Raw genomic sequence first — 16,089 nt, forward strand, 5'->3', positions numbered from 1 at the left:
AAACACAACATGCTTCATTTACACAGTATGATATGAATGGCGTCAGTCACACTAAGCAAGACACACTAATTGTTGAACTTTTTTTTGGGGGGGGGGACTGCTGATTTTTCCATCATCAAGTTATATTATTTCTATGTAAAGCTCTGTGAGACTAAAATGGTATGTGGGCATTACGCTCTTACTCCATCTCTCTCATAGTTTAAAATTTAACCAAAAATTAAAAACAAAAATAGGTCTTCATATCATGGTGGTTGGTGCCCATTGGGATTAGTACAGTAGAAGGTAGGTAGACCAGCAGTAAGTAGATGGAGCCAGAGCCAACAACAGGCAGAGCCAATAGCTTTTAATTTTGTCCCCCTCCTCCTCTCTGCTAGGTTCTACAAGGAGGAAGCAGTCAGTACTGCCCCCTGGACTGGATGTAAGAAAGCAGGTGGGGACTGGCTGAGGGCAGACTGAGTTTTGTGGGGCAGCATATCATTTGCCCTAGTGGACCAGCTTCCATTGACTACATAGGTAGAGCCTGGTAAGAGACAGCTATGGGGAGGACTTCTGCTTGGTGCTATGTAAGCACAGTGCTCCTCCCATGCCAGCTGTGCCAGAGGTTAGGTAAAAGGACCCCTGACCATTAGGTCTAGTCGCGGATGACTCTGGGGTTGCCCCGCTCATATCGCTTTATTGGCCGAGGGAGCCAGTGTACAGCTTCCGGGTCATGTGGCCAGCATGACTAAGCCGCTTCTGGCGAACCAGAGCAGAGCACGGAAACACTGTTTACCTTCCCGCTGCAGCGGTACCTATTTATCTACTTGCACTTTGATGTGCTTTCAAACTGCTAGGTTGGCAGGAGCAGGGACCAAACAACGGGAGCTCACTCCATCGCGGGGATTTGAACCGCCAACCTTCTGATCGGCAAGTCCTAGGCTCTGTGGTTTATCCCACAGTGCCACCCGCGTCATGCCAGAGGTTACTGTGTGTTAATTGTCTCCAATATTAACAACGGGTAGCTTCTTCCACTGGCTGATGGTGCCGATGATAGGGGCTTGGGCTTCAGTTCATGATGCTTTAGAGCAGGCATGTCCTGGGGGCCTTATTTGGCTGTCCTGGGGGCCTAATTTGGCCCACCGCCGATTTAATCTCACCCCCCTGTCAGTAGAAGTCCTGGTGTAAACCCACCCCCCAAAAGCTCAGCAACATCAACCCTTAAAAAAAGAAGCTCAACAACTTTGATTGACCCTCACACATGTTCACTTCATCAAATCTGGCCCTCTTTGAAAAAAGTTTGAGCACCCCTGCTTTACAGCAACTTTATTTGACTCATATATACTATGGGCAGTATATAGTATAGTGACTCTCTAGGTGGGACTTTGTAAGTGATCAAAGGAAAAAAGGAAAATGAATTTGCTCTAAAGCAGGGATGAGAAACCAAAGCAGTGATTGTGACTCTCATCATCTCTCACCACTGAATCATTCTGGCTGAGGCTGATAGGAGAGGGAGTCTAGAAACATTTGGAGAGCCACAGGTTCCCCACTCCTGCTCTAAAGGGTCACAGAATGGAACCTATGCACTACCGTGGTCTATATTTCTGGGTCAGCAGTGTCAATATTTAGACATGAAACAGGTATTTGCAGAGTAAAATGGAATCATTTTTATAATAGATGTTGCAAGTATATGTTGAATAAAAATCACAAGGGGGATGTTTGCATTTTGTGTGGCTTCACTGGTGTGCTATATTTTGTCAGAGAAATATCAAAATCCAATGGAGCTTGTGGCTGTGTCTCTTTCCACCAGGGTGGTTAGAAAAGATGGAGGCTTAGCTCTGATCACTAGCAGCTGGAGTCTGAGAAATGTTGAAATCATTTAAGTCCGTTGCAGTGAAGCATATCTAAGGGATTCTTCACATATAACACATTTCCCCTGCATAATGATAATCTCTGAGTAGGATGAAAGAAGTATAAGCCCAACACTTCCAGAGTGTAAGAGAAGTGCCTGTCTTTGGATGGGTGACCATGGGTCACTAAGCCAATGCATGTAGTGCACTGACATCCTGAAACTAAAAGCCCTAAAACAAATAAAATTACTGCAATGCTAAAGGGAATGCTATACATTCATGCCTGTTTGTATCAGAATCATCAAGCAGGAAGGAATCTGAGCAGTACGTTGTTCAATATTCGGCTGAAAGGCACCTGATCCAAGCACCAATCCATATCTATGCCTGTAATAGCAGATAACTGACTCTGGGTACTAAGAAGAGAAGAAGAGCTTGCTGGATTAGGCCAGTGGCTCATCTGGTCCAGCATCTTCTCCTCAAAGTGTCCAACAAGTCCACAAGTAGGACCTGAATGCAATAGCCCTCTCCCTGCTGTGGTTTCAAACATGGTAAGCATGGAGATAGGGAAGCTGAGGCTCAGGGGCCAGATCTGACCCTCCAGGCTTCTCTGTCTAGCACATGGGACTCTCCCCATGTCAGACCCCCCCCCCAGTCTCCCTCCCCACTAGGCCACACCCTCCATTGGCTCTGTATTGCACCCACCATGAGTGGCTTTGCGTGCCTGAAATATGTCCTTGAACTTTGGTGATGCTTCTTGCTCTCCTGGATGGAGGGTAGAGAGGTGTGTGTAGAGACTAGCCTACTGCTCAAAGGCAACATTCACACTTGTTGCTCTGCCCTGCCCACTGTAATGTGGCCCTTGGAAGGTTGCCCAGAATAGAATGTGGCCCCCGGACTGAAAATGGTGCCTGACTGAGATATGTATGTGGCCGAGATATGGCTCACTGCAGCCTCATCACCACAGGATAGGATAAGTTCTGAGCCACATTTGCTTGGATTTGTTATGAGTCTTCCTTCAGTTGCACTCAAACCAGCATCCTAGCTGCCTCATGGCCTGTTGCCCCTGCACAACAGTGCATCATGGAAAAACCTATCTATGCTAGATAGCTCCAAGAGAACGTTGTTCTACATATCCTACTGGGCAGTATAAACCATCGGTATCCAAGAACTTTTGGGGCAGAACATCCTAATATATTCCTGCTTGGCAGGGGGTTGGACTCGATGGCCCTTGTGGTCTCTTCCAACTCTATGATTCTATGATTCTATATCTTCCCACACTCATCAGACCTTGAGGATCCCTAATGACCAATTCTGTCATTCATCTAAAGGTTTATTATTTGCCCTTGTGTATTTGTTGGCTCAACACTTGGAAAACCCACCAGGTGAGTTGCACAGTCTGCTCTGTATCCATTGATCATTCACTAGAGGCAGCTTCCTAATTTCTGCAGCAGAATTCCTTGTTTCTTACAGAAAGACTCCATATTGCTTCCAGAATCTGACCACCGTAGGACTTTGTCTGAAGGTTGCCCACCCCTTCCTCCTCATCCCCTTAGGCCACTGCATGAAATTTACTCAAGTGTGCAGCAAAACTGTACATTGGAAGTTAGTGTAGGGCGGAGATTAAAGCAGTGCAGAAGCAAAACAGGTGCAGGGAATATTTTATGGGCAAACAAAGTCCCAGAATTTGCCTGACAATGAAATATTCTCCGCACCTGTCAGCTTCTGCTTTCTACATCTGTTTACTGTGTAATGCAGCCTGCTTTCCTCTAGCAGGGAAAAACCACCTTGGGCAATAATTCCAGGAGGAAGAAGCCCATGTGTGCAACAGACAGGTCAGGGAGAGACAAAACTAAAATGAAATAAAATGCCACAAAAGTGCTGGTGTGCACAGCTCCTTTTAATAACTAGGTTATCAAGGCAATGCATTATATATTATACTCCTTCCCACGGTTGCTTAGCCTGTGGCGCATATACCCTCTGGTATGCTACCGAAGAGATGTAAAGTAGGAGAGATAATAAAAAGTCTTTAGGTAAATACATTTCAGTGTCTTTTAAATTACAATTGCAATAATCATAATAGCCCAGTAGGTGGAGAAAACAAGCCTAGTTTGTACTCCTGTAGGGCACAAGTCAATGAATCAAAAACTGCACATGCTCACAATATTCCCTATTTCTGTTAAGCACAAGTGCAAACCCCAAAAGGAAAATGCATTAATAATAAGAAAGTCTAATTAAAAAATCAGTATAAAACTTGCTCCTGCCATCCTTTTTCTTGGAACAGTTTCATTTCTGCCTGTTACACAGCTGCTTATATGCACCAGAAGGATCTCTGGTTAGAAAAGGATGGCAAATATCAAAATCGCTTTGAGAAATGGTTCAATAAGACACACCGGATGGCTCAAATCAGTGAGCCAAGCAACACAGCTAGGAGCAGTGGGATAAAGGATGCCAGAAGGATCCAAGATACTTAATCTAGAGAGAGAAAAGTGGTGAGAGAGAGGGGGGAAGGCACAAGGAAGAGGTGGGAAGATGCTTTATACAACATCGGCCCATTAGCCCAGTGTTTCCCAACCTTTTTTGGGCAAAGGCACACTTGTTTGATGAAAAAAACCTCGCGGCACACCACCATTACAGCCCCGTGACGTCAGCGCGCAGCGTCACGCCGGGAGGGACGCACGAAAGTGAAAGTTTTCAATTTTTTCCCCTCCCCCTTGCCGGGGAACCTCCAAGCTTTGGGGGTGGGGGGGGAGGAGGCAGCAAAGCGAGGGACTGAGGGACGGCGGCAGCTGAGGCGGCGGCGGCTGTTGTGGTGGTGGCGGCGATAGCGGGCGGAGGAGGGGGCGGCGGCGGGGCCGAGGTGGCCGGCGGCGGGTGGAGCAGGAGGGCGGCCGAGGCCGGTGAGGGAGTAGGGTTGCCCGGGGCTTGAGGAGCCGTCGCCAGGAGTTGCTGCTGCTGTTGTTGCTGCTGCTGCCCGGACATGCCGGCCTCCTCCTCGTCCGCTGTCTCGCGCTCCTCCCTTTTGCACGCGCTGCCCCGCCGCCGCCCCATTGGCTGGGTCCTGTCAGCTGATCCTGTGTGTGTGTGAGGGGAGAATGGAGAGAGAAACCTCGGCACCACCACCGCGGAGCCGCCCCCGGCTCGACGCGGATCCTCGCCGCCACCGCCTCTCACCGCCCGACTCGCCCGCCTCCCTCCCACGGCACACCAGCCAACGTCTCACGGCACACTTGTGTGCCGCGGAACACCGGTTGGGAAACACTGCATTAGCCCATCTTGCTCAGGGCTTTCTAAATTGACTAACAGTGACTCTCCAGGGCAAGCTTCCTCAACCTCGGCCCTCCAGATGTTTTTGGCCTACAACTCCCATGACCCCTAGCTAGCAGGACCAGTGGTCAGGGATGATGGGAACTGTAGTCTCAAAACATCTGGCGGGCTGAGGTTGAGGAAGCCTGCTCCAGGGTTTCAGACAGGGGTCTATCCCAGCCCAAATGGGACATGCCAGGGAGAGGTGAATGAGTTTTAAGATGCACTGGAAAAAAACGGGGGGGGGGAATGCAGTTAGATCATGTTCTTTACTCTGTATTCAACACTTTACAGGAGACCCTTTGACATACTTTTCTTGTGGACAAATCTGTTAAGGAGTTAAATCTTAATTAAGCACATAGAGAACTCTTAGCTCATTCTCTGCCTAAAATCTGGTTGTTGAGTTGGGGGGTGCCTGTGAACGGACATGCTATCAACTCAGTACTCAGTAAAAGTGTTAGCACTCTCCAGAGTAAATAACACTTTATGAAGGTTCTTTCAGTTGCAGAATGAAACTTCTCCATTTTGTCACTGGTGCTTCATATTACATTAGCTCAAGTCACATTTCTTAGAAATGGTGCCGCTGTTAGTATTCCAGCTGTCCAAAGGAGAGGAAATGCCGCCAAGCCCATGGACTCGAAGGCACAGAGCGCCGACTTGGAAAGTTGTTTGCTTTCTGTTAGCTGTTTTAATATAACAGAGTTATTGCTTTAATATTGGTATATATCTCAGCTCCTACCATTCTTTCATTATATTACTTCTCTAACAAGTATACATTCTCTGATATTATCCACAGGCAATTGTGTAGTTTATCTGACAGTAAAGTAAAACTCTTACTTTTGATATGCTCTAGTTCATCCATCTCCAGCCTGGTGCCTTCTGTATGTTTTTGGGCTTTAGTCTTTTTATTTGGTGGTTAGAAATAATTGAAGAGCTGATAGCATCAAATATTAGCATTGCTTCTTAATTTGTTTCCTTTAAAATCAATGACAGAACTGTCAAATTCAGCATCAAGAACACAAATTGTAAATTGGGCCCAATGAAATGTCTACTGAAATGTGACCATTACTATTTAGGAGAGGTAGAAGTTAATTGTGCATGGTAGAAACACATACCTTTTAAAATATGGGTAAGAAACAGCTCGCTCAAAGCCGCCAGTAAGATTTAATTTTAAGCTGAAGCAACATACCAAGTTGAACGCATCATCAGAGATCTACAACCTCTCCTGGACAATGACAGTTCTCTTTCTCAAGCTCTGGGAGGAAGACCTTTCATTGCCTACAGACAGCCACCCAATCTTAAACAACTCCTAACCCACAATAATACTACAACCAGACTTAACACAGACACTGGCACCAGAGCCTGCAATAAACCCAGATGCCAACTTTGCTGCCACATACACCCGGACAACACCATTACTGGCCCCAACAACATCACACATACCATCTCGGGACTATTTAATTGCTCATCGTCTAACATTGTGTATGCCATCAAATGCCAACAGTGTCCTTCAGCTCTCTATATTGGACAAACAGGCCAAACCTTACGCCAAAGAATAAACGGACATAAATCTGACATCAAGAATCACAGAACAGAGAAACCAGTAGGAGAACACTTCAATCTCCCAGGACATTCTATACAAGATCTCAAAGTAGCTGTTTTACTACAAAGGAATTTCAGAAATAGACTGGAAAGAGAAGCTGCTGAATTACAACTCATTACCAAACTTAAAACCATGAAAAGACCTGGGCTGAACAAAGACATTGGATTCTTATCTCACTATACATAACTAAACCATTTCTCACCTTCCCACCCCTTGCCTTTTCCTGTAAGACCTATTACAGTCGTTAAGAGTCGTCAAGAGGCTCTCTCAGCTATCTGCCTATCTCCCATTCCCACCACCCTTCTGAGTAACACCCCTCCCCACCTTCTCACTATATAGAAGGATCTGGCAACTTCTGTTTCAGTGTATCTGAAGAAGTGTGCATGCACACGAAAGCTCATACCAAGAACTAACTTAGTTGGTCTTTAAGGTGCTACTGGAAGGAATTTTTTTATTTGCACTTATTTCAGATGTTTAGTTTGTTTTTTCTTTGGGGATCCGATGTGTGAGTACCAAATGTTTACAAAGAGTCCTTTGTGCACAGTGTAATCTATACGTGTCCACATCATTTATGAATCCATGCATATTTTGAATGCAGGAAGCAAAACCTTGTGGCAAACTGTGCTATATAATCCTAAGCGTATTTATTCAGAAGTAAGTCTTCCTGAGTGTGATGTGTTTGGGATTCCAGCCTTAATTTTTAAATGACCTGAGCAAAGGCGTACAAGCTGCCTCTTCCAAAGCTAGCAAGAGAGATTTGGTAGTCAACCAGTAGAGTGTGCTCTGTGAATAAGCAAGCAGAAGTCATGCTATGCAAAAGCCAGCCTTGGAAGTTTCATGATGTTTAAAGACTGGAGAGAAGAGATTGCAGGGTGAGCCAACATATATGCTGCCAACACTTGCCTGTATGGATTTTATGCCTTTGGCTGCTGCTGCTGGGCATGGTTCTGCATATTTTGCTTTTATTTGTGTTAAACTGATGCGAGGAGGTTTTTGGAAAGTGTAAAACAAACCTGCCTGTGTAGTTCAATTTATTGAAATTAAATTTCTCTGTCCTTATGGGCTGCTATGGCTGTAGCTACAGGAAAACCGGACGCTGATTTAAACAGAGATAGATCATTATTCCATCCAGCACAGTATTTTTTACACTGACTGCCGTCCAGCATTTGAGAGAGGGGTGTTCCCCAGTCCTTCCTGGAGATGCTGGGAATTGAACTTGGAACATTTTGCATGGTGTGTGTCTGGGTGTGTGTGTGTGTGTGTGTGTGTGTGTTGCTCCGGAGCTACAACAGCCCTTTCTTGGTCGATGCAATGGTGCAGAGCTGTGAAATGATCTTGCCAGCATACACTTTTCTTCTAGTTCCTACAAGGTAGCTTAGCAGAATAAACACCAACATGTCAAAACACAACTCTTTTTCACAGAAATATTAGCTAATGATGCAAGTGTTCATCTGTGAGAGAAAAGTGAAATTAGCTTCAGATTAGAACAGGGCCTGAAACGACTTGTTCAAGACAGTTCCATGGTAATCTAGGTCAAAACATCATTCTCGTTGAGATGAAATTTTGTCTGAGATTTAAATTAAGTGCACAGTCCTATATTTGGAAGAGCCATTTTAGAATTAGAGGTTTTGTCATTTTTATTTTTTTTAATTTTGTCTTTCTTTTATAACTATTATACAGGTGACTTTTAGAGCTATTGACTAAATGCATGTTTGCATTAATAACTGCAAGCAATATGATGTCTCCAAGGCATTCATTCATAAGGAATAGGGACTACATAAACTCAGAGACTTCACTTTTATCTTTAACATTTCCTATGTGATGGGAAGGGCTCTCAGCATTGCACTTCCTGCCCCTTCCTTCCTCGATTCCACCTCATTGCTCATCTACCCTGGGAGGAAAATGTGGGACCCACTTGCTTCAGCAGATAGGGAAAGAGGGTGAGTAACAAGACACTGAAGGAATAGACAGGAGGTGGAGTTCCTGCCACCACATCTGTATGTGAAAAGCTAATGGCAGAGGCCATTCAAAATGTGATGTAGACTCTCATAAGGAGGGCATTTGCAAGATGAGACTGAAGCAATGGCAGTGTGAGAGAAACTTGTTTACAGATTCAGTGTAGGATTAAGACAAGATCTGTATGAGAGCTAAGGATGGGTGAATCTATCAATTTTGATTTCTCTCAGTTCCTCATTTTCAATATTAAGTTCTGCCCATGTTGTGGCCTCTTGGTGAATAGGAGGCTCTGCTGATCTTGCCCCAGATGTAGATCTTTATTCCACCTTTGTTCCTGGCGTAGATCTTCATTCCCTCCCTTCTTCCCTAGTAGGAGAGCACTATTTTGTGGTTGGCCTCAGGTGCCAAAATGTCTTGGGCTGGTCCTGGCTGTGAATTACTATTATTTACAACCTAGTCAGTGACTTGCTTTGGCTTGCAGATCAGGGGAGAGTCTCAGACAAAGGAGGAGAACCTGGTGGCAGAAAGTTCTTAACCAGAAGGGGTGAGTGAACAGAATGGGACATTTTGTTTGACCAGATCTTCCTTCCCCACATGGCACAGGACCCAGGATGCAGCTGGGGGTGCCATTACACCTCCATGCCTGAAAAAGGGCCTGAATCATACTTAGCAGGAACCAGCAGAAGAGTGACTAGGCAGCTGCTACAGGTCCACCAACACTTGAGCACTCACCTGCCTCCACATTTTAGCTCAAATGTATTGAGCAGTTGCAGTATCCTGGTAGGAAGTCACCATTTTGACATTCTTCTATGCACCAAATTGACAGTGTGTCAGGGAATATTGGGGATGTCAAAATGGTGGATGATATGCAGACACCTGTTGCAGACCACAGTGGTGCTGCTGTTGCCCTGCTCAGCGCTGTTGGTGGCAAGTACTGAATGATACTTTGCAGGACCTTCCCCTCCAACAAGTCCTGAACTTCAGTAGGAAAGAGTATGGCTATCAAGCTGTCCCTGCATGCAGCTATCTCTCCCTTATTTGCAGGTAACCAATCAGACTCAGGAAGACTCAGGGAACCAATCAGGCTCGGTAGTTTATTCTTGTCACAAACAGTGGAGCATAAATTTAACTTTCATTGTGGCTCTCTAGCAATTTCCCTCCCATTACAATGAACAATGTCCTTGGGACTCTAATCCAGCCCTTAGCAATTAATATTGAGCTATCAAATTATCAATGCATTTAACTTGTCAGTTTGATTCTCTGTGGTTTCCTAATATGAGCCTAAACATCTTCACAAAGTTAAGGGACTTAAACCAAGCAGTCATACAGTAGAAGAGTTCCGTGCTTTTATTATTAATAGTGAATTATTGATAGATCGCTGTAGGCAGCACACAATTCTGTATTTAACAGGAAAGATGTGCCAAGCAAGTTACTGGTCCCTGCTGTCCCAAAGGGAGCGAGCTAAGAGGGGAGAACAATGCTCTAAAGCACAGTGCAGAAATAATGGAATAGGGAGGTATCATTATAAAAGACAAAGTAGTTTTGTGGAAGATGGATGGGTATCAGAAAGGTCTTTAGGGAGACGACAGGATTGTCTTTGGTTATATTTTCCTTTGAGGTCAGTTGTAGTTCATGATGCCGATATAGAAAAAGATGGCATTTGTGCCTGCAAAGCAATACTTGCAGTGCCGTCATATAGATGTCTACTCAATAGTAAGCCCCATTGGGTGGGATGCAACATCATGCTAAGGCAAATGTTCAATCAGTGCAAGAATTTCTGCTTTCCTAATGCAACAATCTCCCCTCTCCCCCCACTTCTCATAATAAAATCCCGCAGAGAGGATTGGGGGGGGGGCACAGAGGGAGGACTCACTGTGCTGGCTCCCGCTAGTTGAGTCTGGCCCATTGAGTTTAATGGGTCTTACAGAATGGTTGAAATTGCATTGTCATGACCTGTGTGAGTAATATAGGATTAACTAACCACATATCTCAACACAATTGTCATGGGCCAGGAGTCAGGTTTGCCTGCTGAACAGCAGCCTGAAGGGGGAGAAGGTGGACTGACTCCATCTGCAGCTGATCAGACTTCAGGGACACAGAGGAGAAGGCACTGAGGAGAACCAGCTGGCTCTGGCCTTCTTAACCAGAGCTCTCAGCAGCAGTCAGACACTGGAAACAATGCCCGTGGTTCCCAGCCATACCTTGCTGCTTCCTGCTCAACATCTGGACCCTTGGCTCAGTGATCATCTGGATTCCCTAATCTGTGGACTGTCTGACTTTGTGTATGGATTCTGCTCTCAGGCAAGTGTTCCTTGGAGACTCCTAGCCCCTGCTTGCTTGGCAACAGGACTCGGACAGGGTATGACAACAATGAACAATCACACCTTCTGAATCCTTCAGTTACTTTTAAAGGAACAGGAACATGGCAGGCCATTGTTTTAGTCAGTTGATTACGTAAAGCAAAGAGTTCAGTATCTTCCATCAGACCCAAAAAGCACACAGGATCAATACTTTGGGGAGGGACCACAGGTCAGTGGTAGAGTATATGCTTTGCATATACAATATCTTATATTCTGCCTTTGGCATAAAATGAGCAAGTAGCAGGTGATGAAGATATGTACCTTGCACTTTTGCAAACTATACTTGGCTCACTTTTGTGTAACTACAACCTTTCCTCCCACATCTGGAACTGAGGAACATTTCTCCAGAAAAAAGGTACTCTAAAATGAAGGAAATCTCACTTGGCTGTTAAATCTTTCCCTTTCCCTATACATTTCAGCAATGTAGTTTGTTAAGCTTGCACACACTGCCAGCTGTAAGTTTGCCAACGTGCTGTACATTAAAAGGTTAAACTGAATGCTACAAAGCCAGCATTAAGAATGAGATTAAGAGTGCAGACCTAAGCAGCAACTGCAAGAGGCTGACCTCTCATTGAGAATGATTACCGGTTGTTGCTGTTTTACACAGGGAGGGCAAACTGGCAATATAGGCAGTAGGTTGACTTTAAATTTAGCATTTGATTCCTATTTCCTATGACATCAGTTAAATAACATGTCAAGGAAAATTACACATGGGAAACTAAATCCTGCTTTTCTCCTCATCACACAAATAAACCTACTGAGATGTGTTCAGATCCAAAACACAACAGTGTAAAACCAAAAAAGCCTACCAAAACCAGGAGGGTTATTCCTTATTTGCCCCTGTGTGAACCCAGTCTAGGAATAATTCTGGCTTCATTGTGATTCTGTTGGTGAAAAGAAAAAGATCTGATCAAGAAATCACTGGGTCAGTTTAGTATTACTAGAAACATGGAGCTTCTGCCAACACTGGAGCTTAATCTACAACTTGTGGTAGGGCTGGATGAATCTGTTACAGTTTCTCATTTTACCAACCTTAAATTCCGTTCACTCCATTTCCACTTCAATGAGCTGTTTTTGCTTTGAAGAGGTCCACATGAAAATTTCCATACACATTTTGTCCCACTATATGCATTTTTATATCTAATTTTACCTAATGCCTGCATTTTGTAATCATTTCCCCACAATGTAATGTAGTTTTGTACATTATTTTCACTAATATATTCATTTTTTGTGCATCACAAAGTTTGGAGGTGTGCGAGTTTTGAAGGATAGCTGTATTTCACTGCACTTATTGGTTTGGCAAATTCAGATTAGGTGAGGTCACGTTAAAATATAAACTGAATGGATTGCCCGCCCGCCCCCAATCCTTAATTTAAGAAGATAATTTTCTACCTCTTGAAGAGGAGGTAGAAAACTTTGCCTTTGGAACATTATATTCCTTACAACCACTAGATAATGCAATACAATTTTACTTTAATTAGGGGTCTTACCTAGGACACTACTTCCAGATTAATCTATGACTTTGCTAATATAAAGACTGCCATGGTCTCTGTGGCACAATGGGTCAATGCATCTGGCTGTTACCCAGAAGAGTGGTGGTTTGAGCAAACACAATAATGGCTGTGGGCAAGATTCCTGGGTTGCAGGCAGAGATGGATTTAGGGAAGTGCAACCAGTTTGGTTGAACTAGGTGCAGAGCCTTGGGGGTGTCATTGGGGACATCACAACTATGATTTAGAATGGAGAGGTGGAGGGGCACCAAATTATGGCCTTGCACAGAGCGCTGCTGAAATTTGAGACCCCAAGGTCCAGCGCTGTTGCAGGGGTTTGGACAAGATGGCCCATGGGGTCCTTTCCAACTCTAAAATTCTAAGTTTTTGCTTAATTTATCACTTTAAAAATATGTCAATTGGATTTTAAAATGGAGCTTCTACTGCAAAGAGGGTGGGGGGACCAACCGATAAATATGGACTGGGAAATAAGAAAGACATTGTCTACTTACAAAACTAGGAGAAGAGGTCTTAGCCAGAATCAAGCTGGCTAACAGCAAATTGTGATCTAGTTGATGTAATAAAATCAGACAAGTTAAAGCCAGCCTTCAAGTAAAAGATACACTATTTTTCTGAGACAAATCTATACTTTTGACCAGCATCTGGTTTTATCAGCAAACTGTATATAAAAAAAGTTCATTGTTAGGATTTACCAGCTTTAAACTAGCAGCACTAGACTTAGTGCCCATTATGATGGATTTGGTGTCCATTACTGCTATCATATAATTTCTTGGAAGCAGGCCTGCAGAAAACTCTGTCCTTTCCTCATGCCCCTTCTGTGCTCTTTGGCTTTTTTGATCCTGTATTGTCTACAATACCTTCATGTCCTCCTTGAACTGTTTCCTGAGCAGCAGGATCACCTTGTACTTGTGGCTCCCTTTTCTCTGTTTCTCAGAACTCTGCTGCTTTCTTGGCTGCCTAATTCTGCCCATATTTTTTCTGCCTTTCCTGCTTAGACTCAAGGCAGCAATGTAGAATGTTGTCTGAAGTGAGTCAGAACTTGGCTTGGCAATATGTGGGATCATGGAGTGATTTTAATTAGACATTGCATTTAACTCATATGTTATAGTGTCACTTTCAAAGCTGTCTCTGAATATTCATTTTTAGAAGGCAAAGGCCTAGTTGTGTTGCTGATATTGTTGTCTCTGATAATAGACTTATCAGATAAGAGCTTTGATATTCATTACCAGTCAGGAGAGCCCTACTCTGGCAGGCCGGGGGCCTAGCTTGGCACAGGCAGACAAATAATCTAGGTCTGAAATAGGGCATGTGAACTAAGACATAGCCATGAATGGGCTCGAGGTCAGACAAACAGGGATTGGCAGGCCAGAGGCAGGAGATACTGGGAGAATTTGTGCAGTCTGTCAGACCAACCTAAAACAAGGCCTATTGGGGTCAGCTGATGATGTCAGGTGGTGGGATCAGCACTCAGGCCAGTACCACAGCCTAGAGGGTGCCCTTGCCCTATGGAACCTGATCTGACGACGAGGGCCTGCCCAAGGCATTTTTACACCTCAGGCAGACTCCAAAATGGTGCTCTGCTCCCTGCCAGTGAAGAAGGGTTAAGGGAAGCTCTATATCAAGAAGAAGAAGAGAAAGAAAGATTGAGATAGAGATTTGCTGCCTGGTAGATCCTGCTGCCTAAGGCAGTTGCCCTACCTTGCTTCTTGGTTGGGCTGGCCCTGAATAAAGATCTGCATCAGGATCTGCTGCCCCTGTGGATTCTGCTGCCTGAGGTGGTCACCTAACCTTGCCTCATGGGTGAGCTGGTCCTGCAACTACTGCAATCACAAGACTGGTTGATGCAGGAGGCAAAACATGGAAGAACGGCAGCTAGAGTCTTTGGTTCAAGATGCCCCCTTGGTGCCATATATCCTCAGTTGTTCCAGCATCTATTGTGTGCACATTTGTTTCCATGGCTGCAATGTACTCATGTACAAGGCATTGGTGCCCACCACTGCAAAACCACATCCACACACGTGTGTTCAGTGAAAGCTCTGAATACTGCTGGGACGTCTGAAGAGGTCCAAGCTCTCTTCTTAAAGAATCAAAGTCTCCCCCCACAGAGCTACCTACCACTAGCTGCCCTTTTTATAAATGTTACTCATCAGTACCTTTGAAGGACCTGAATCTTAAAAGGCAGGATAGTGATGATAATCTAGACAACGTAATAGACTGGATGGAAAAGCAAACGCTTGCACAATCCTGATTTTGTGTTTGTCTAAGATTCTGCTGCTTTAGGCTGCTATCGTATACACACCTACATTGAAACAAGTTCATTTGAACTTAGCGGCGCTGACGTCTGAGTAGACACATACAGGATTGCACTGCATGATGTAGTGGTTAGTGTGCTGGAAGACCAAGAATCATACCCTCACTCAGCCGTGAAGCTCACTGGCTGTCCTTGGGCCACTTACAACACCTTATCCTAATCTACCCCTCAGGGTTGTTGTGAGGATAAAATAGGGGGGAAGGCAGGGCACCTCAAACTCTTTAGAGGAAAGTGAGAGATAATGGGAATGGGAATGGGAATGAAAAATAAATGATACTTTGATTAAAAATCAGATATTACAGTTTTGAATCCCCTTTTTATTTTTTTGAGCTTTTGAATCGCCTTTTTATTTTCTTAAGCATTGTTAGCAATTGTTGCACTTACAGAGGTTAGGTACACTGAACAAATATTAAGAGTTTCAAGCGCTGCTTCTTTTCCATCACCGGGAGCAATTTTATAAAGAAGCTGTAGATTTCGGTGGCCTATGTTTCTATTTATGACTACCCTGGGTGGTAAAATATTCTATAAAATTATAAATTTGGTGGGTCTTGTGGTCCCACATCTTATTAGACTGTCAAAATGAATAGTTACATCCATTCTTGATATAACAACACACATAATTACAAGGTATAAAACTTGGGCTGAAGCATATAAAGGAAATAAGCTGGAATAGGTTGCATAAGATGAGTCAGGAGGGTACAGTGTCCTCACAATAAGGGATTTCATATTTCAAGAAATGGATACTGGTGGTTGAAAGCAAATTCCCTTTCAGAAAATAAATGTGTTCAGGGTACAGAAATGTTTGACGGCGTCTATCATTGCCAACAAGTTACGCTTGCATTGTTCGTTGTTTGAGGTAAAGAAGAAAAGGAAGCAAAGTGAGAATAACCTGACTTTACCCAAAAATTATTCAAGGAGGCTATCACAATAGGCCTGTTTCAATGGGGTTTAGTAAATAACATTTTCAGTCTGGTAGGTGAATGTTTTAGTAAATATAAAAATATTACAGAACTGGAAAAATTGATATCTTGAGGAAGTTGTTGTTGTTGTTTAGTCGTTTAGTCGTGTCCGACTCTTCGTGACCCCATGGACCAGAGCACGCCAGGCACTTCTGTCCTCCACTGCCTCCCGCAGTTTGATCAAACTCATGCTGGTAGCTTCAAGAACACCATCCAACCATCTCATTCTCTGTCGTCCCCTTCTCCTTGTGCCCTCCATC

At 44.2% G+C, this 16,089-nt stretch overlaps 2 long non-coding RNA genes across 2 annotated transcripts in view; both read left to right on the forward strand.

Moving 5' to 3' along the window:
- LOC308594938 overlaps nucleotides 1-16,089 on the forward strand; it is a 66,929-nt gene that overhangs the window by 8,747 nt on the left and 42,093 nt on the right. The gene's annotated exons all lie outside the window — the stretch shown is intronic.
- Nucleotides 9,168-12,290, forward strand: LOC308594943. The gene is made up of 2 exons (XR_014011698.1): nucleotides 9,168-9,232; nucleotides 10,701-12,290. It is a non-coding gene; the product is annotated as an uncharacterized lncRNA (long non-coding RNA).

Source organism: Podarcis bocagei, assembly GCF_964188305.1.
Source record: "Podarcis bocagei genome assembly, chromosome: 9".
NCBI lineage: Eukaryota > Metazoa > Chordata > Lepidosauria > Squamata > Lacertidae > Podarcis > Podarcis bocagei.